Below are 5,366 nucleotides of genomic sequence, written 5' to 3'. Positions count from 1 at the left end.
AGAGGTGGATAGAGAGGTTAGGTGGAAGTGAGGTGGAAATTCATGTTTTATAATTAATTTTATTTTGAAAAAGATATTTATAGGAAGGGTAGTTATGACATTTTCATTTAAAAAAGGGGATCATATTTGAATTTATGAAAAATAGGGGGTCAAGTAAGCAACTGGTCACAAAGTAGGGGGCCAAAAAGGAAATAACTCTAGTTTTAACCCCTATAAAAATTCTTTTATTTGTTTTTAGTCTCTAAAAGAAATGTCCATCTCCCAATTTGTAGATGGCATAAAATCTACAAAGGTCATTTTCTAAATGTCTATAAAATCGTATCCCTATAATAATGATTTAATCGGTTAAAATTGAAGAAATTTCTTCTCACTATTGATTTAGAAAATAATTCTTCTCAATAATCACATTAAAACATGTAATATGGTTCTTGTAATAAGCAGTCACATACGGGTAAAAGGTAACGTGTCGGGGTCTGGTAGGATGCAACATACCCACTTCAAACTCTGAACATGACCCGTTTAATTCATCGAACCGGTCTTGTTAAACTTGTCTCTAGAATGCAGGTGTGCATAGGTTCTAACGGACTTAGGTGTCCAATGAGGAATTCCTGATTTTTCGGGTTTTCCCAATCCTACCTGCATAATAGATATCAAATATTAATATTTCTGTTGATGTCAAAATTTGTTAATCTGGTAGCAGTCAGAATAACGAATTTGTGATGCTGGATCCCGTTACAATTGATGAGAATGCTAAGTGGAATCCTGCTACGATTAATCTCGCTTCTGCTCCCCCTTTAAACCTGGGGGGCGGGGGATTTGAAGGAGCTCAGAAACCTCTCTGACGCTCAAGACAGTCAGATTGGTCTTGCAGTTAAAGAATTGAGTATTGAGTGAACCGTGGAGTTCGTACCTTATTCAAGGTGATTTGGTTACTTTTTGTAGGATGCTTTAGTCTATTTTGATAGGCGGTGCGATTGAGGTGGTTGAGATCCATCTTCTGGGAATGAAACTACCATTTCATAGTTAGAAGATATTAGGGTTTCCTTTGAAGTTATCCCGTATCTTTGATATTTAGGAGTTCCTCTGTTTTAGGATCCTTGATAAATATGTTTACGAGGTGCTAGATATTCTAGGAGATGTTTCCTCATTCGAAGACTCTAGAAGCCTAAAGTAGTTAAATACTTAAGATCCTCACCGACTGGGATCTTTGAACAGATTCAGGATTAAGTTGGTAAGAGCAAGTCGAATGTAAGGGCTCAGCCTCCCAACTATGGAGGCCCTTGAATTTTCTCAACTCCAATGTCGAGCTCCCAACGAGAGCTCTCAAATCCAAATTACGTACGTGTGGGGGGTTTTGATTTCAACTTTTAACAATAAATTATTAGTTTTAAATATAAAATTTAAATTTGATATTATTCTCGAGAGAGAAAGAACTTTAAAAAGATAAAAAAAAATTAGAGACAAAATGTTTCAAAGAATTTAAAAAGATTTTAGAAAAATTAAATTTTAAAAATTAAATTTATTATAATTTTAAAAAATAAAAGAGTGGTAAAATGGGGTGGGGGGTCCCCCACCACATTTACTGGTGGGAGTCCCCAACCAGCCGTTGGGAGACTCTCAACGGCTATTTAATGGGGTTGAGAGAAGCCTAACCCCACTTAGGAGCGCATCCCCACCAGGGAGTCCAGTCCCAGAGTTACTAGGTTGGAGTGTCCAAGGGCTGGACTGGGGCTCCCAAATTCAAATTTGGGAGTCCCAACCCATGCACCTTGAACGTGAGGCTCGCTTCTACCTCTCCATGTTTCAGGATTAAGATATCGACCCTATTTATGTGGACCTCTTAGCCTTCTCGTAAACATCGTAAAATTGTGAGTCGAATCGTTTTCCGATTTTATGAGCCGTCTCGTAAAATCGAATCGAAAATCGTAAGATTTATTTCTACTTACATATATATTTATATATTATATATAATGTGTGCATATTATTTAGGATTATTTTCCAAATAGCCCCTAATTTTGTGACCAACTTCCTGCCTAGCCCCTAACTTCATAAAATTTTACCAGATGGTCCCTTTTTTCAGTTACCGTTAAAACACCGTTAACCGGTCATCAACTCTCTCTCCTACATCTCATCACCTCTCTCTGCCACCTCATCTTCTCGCCACCTCATCGTCTTCTCCGGTAAGGGTCGTAGAGAGAGGTGATGAGGTGGCGAGAAGATGAGGTGGCAGATAGAGGTGATGAGATGTAGGAGAGAGAGTTGATGACTGGTTAACGGTGTTCTAGCGTAACTGAAAAAAGGAGTCATCTGGAAATTTTTGATAAAATTAGGAGCTAGGTAGGAAGCTGGTCACAAAGTTAGGAGCTATTTGGGAAATAACTCTATTATTTACTATATCTACATCAATAGTTACAAGTCTTAAAACTATGTTAAAATAGACGTATAAGTAACATTAGAAGTCTTTTCCTTTCAACAAAAAAACATTAGTAGTCTTCCATCAAATAAAAAAAGGTAACATTAGAAGTAGGCATTGAAAATAGAAAATTGGTCGTAAAAGCAACAGTAAAATAAATCTTAATGTGCATTGAATATTTAGTCGATGCAGTGTGCAAAAAGTGATGTGGTGTAACTTGTAAAAGACTAACATATATCAAGTACTTCTAATTTATTTTAAATGCCTTATTGATGTATTCAGTTTTAATTAGTTACTTTATTGAAGGTCCATGTCTAATTTGGCCCCTCATCTTTCCCTAGGAATTAATAGGGGGATGCAAATAAAGAGTGGTGTGAAGAGGGTTAGAGCGAAATAGAGTCCTAGAGAGAGAAAGTGGAATGCCTCACTTTTCCTGTTTCCCTCCCTCTCAAAATAACAAATTTGAAGAAATTATGAATGTAGGGAAGAAGATGAAGAAGATCAAGAACAAGAAGAGGAAAAAACCATGAAAACTCGAAGAAAATATATGCAACAACTACCTATGTCATTCGAATTTTTGTCATGTCTCAATAAGTTCAAAATATCGATATAAAACCTTAGAAAAGATTCTTTATGTCTCATTTTTTCTCTTCTTATTTGAATCGTGAGATACAACTTGAATCCCACGATTCACGATTAAGGATGCGATTTGAACATTAAATCTTAAGATTTAAGCTTAGTTGCGATTTTTTTATGAATATGGATCGATTTCTGTCCGATCCGATTCAGATCGTGCATTCTGAATCGTGAATCGGACGATTTTGACAACATTGCTCGTAAATTCCAAGACAGAACTAGTTGTATTTGAGTCAGGACAGGATTTACGGCACCTAGGACAATCGTACAGACCCCCCAGTTCTGGCTTAAGTGACAGACTTCCTTCGAATTCGACCATCCCTATTGACTTGAAGCGGGTTAACCCACGAGCTTCCGATATTTTTTGTACTCATTAACCTTAGTCAACTGATGACTATCTTTTAAATCATCAATTTTTAGTCTCGAAATTAAAGTAAGAAGCAAAAAAGATTAGCATCATCTTAAGATAATGTGGTAACTGGTATCTTTGTAAGTAAACACTAAAGATTGATTGATAAAATGGAGTTTTAATAATCGTGCTAAAGGAGAATAAACTAGGTTAATTCATGAATTTCATAATCAATCCCCATTAGCTAAAACAAAAATCAAGATTTTTTCCTCTAGAAAGAAGTGACACTTGGTCACATGTAAGAACTTTAAGCTTCATGCAAATCTGTATTAAAAAACATAAGAGAAAAACGCTGACTGGGACAAACATCCTTTTTTAATAAAATATATTATCTAGAAACCCTTCTCAAAATTTAGAATATAGTCTTTCTTAGAAATAAAGTAACCTATTCAAAAATAATAATAACTGTGTCTTTCTTAGAAATAAAATAACTAATTTAATAGAAAAAGAAACAAAAGATATTGCAAGAGTTAAAATAAAAATTGAACTTTTTCTCTCTCTCAATAAAATAACTAATTTAAGAAAAAATGAACCAAAAGAAAATAAACAATAACTATAATACCAAAAAATTAGAGTATCTACAATATAACAATAATAAATATGGAAGGTCGTCAAATTTAATTGATACAACTGGTCGTGCCCTAGGCCAATATACCCTAATTTTTGAAAATTTAGAAAAAAATAACTAATTTAAGAAAAAATGACACAAAAAAATGCAAAGATTAAAAAAAAAGAAATTGAAGTCTTTCTCTCTCAATAAAATAACTAATTTAAGAAAAAAAGAAACAAAAGAAAAGAAACAATAAGTAAAATACCAAAAAGTTAGGGTATCAGGAATATAACAATAATAAATATGGAAAGTCGGGTAACATATTTGGAGAGAGACATGATATACCCTAGTTTTTGAAAATTTAGAAAATTAAGTTTCGCGTTTTTAGAATATCTTTTTTAATCATATATTATTATTAAGTAGATATTATCTACTTTCCTAGTTGGGAAACTTAGGAAACTAAAAACACTTTACTCTATAAATATGAGTCTTGGTGTTTTATTTATTTACTTATGTCTGACGAAGGTAAGGGACCAACCCCACGACTGATCCGTTATTAAAATGTCCATGGGAGAAATATTTAAGGGAACCACGTTAACCAATTGTTCACTATTTCAATTTGTCTCTTCGGTTATCACATAATCGTGAATTTACATGATATATGAACTGGTTTTTATTTCATTCCTAATTCAGGTTGCTATAGTTTTTCAACATTTTTTTGTCAATAAAATTATTCTGACTTAATCATTGTTTGAATCATCTTGTCAAGATCCAAGATTAGAGAATATTAAGACGAAGAAGAAGAAGAAGAATAAGAAACTCAGTAATTCCTTTTAAGCCCAGTCGTTTTTTGCTTCAACGTGGATTAAGTTTTTTCATACTACATATGTTAAATAGTTTTTTTTAATGTATTTTCATTTTTTTTTTTAATCTAAGTCGGAAACTTCAAACGTTTCATACTTTTCCTGACGGGAGTAATTATCAATTAGTATCAATTAGTATATCAATTAGTATCAATTAGTATATAATATCTTTATAATTAAGGTATAGAATAGTATAAATTTGGTAGTTTCTATTCTTGTATAAATTTGGTAGTCTCCATTAATGAAATATCATTTTATTTTAGACATGGTATCCGAGCATCGATCTTGATGCTTCACAATAGTTGTGCGAAATTCTTCGTCGGATCATCTTCATTCTCATTATTAAGTCAGAGTTGAATATATATTCAACATCAAATTTGTCTACTTCTCATATCATCATCAAATCAGTGATTTACATCGGTTTATTTCTCTTCTTTAGATCGAGGATATGACTGGTACAATCAATTTTGTCATCGGGTAACACAATCAGTTTTA

Source organism: Eschscholzia californica, unplaced genomic scaffold, assembly GCF_041429995.1.
Source record: "Eschscholzia californica isolate CP2 unplaced genomic scaffold, dmEscCali1.0.p SCAF_4, whole genome shotgun sequence".
In the NCBI taxonomy this organism is placed as follows: Eukaryota; Viridiplantae; Streptophyta; class Magnoliopsida; order Ranunculales; family Papaveraceae; genus Eschscholzia; species Eschscholzia californica.
Note: the sequence above shows the minus strand (reverse complement) of the source record.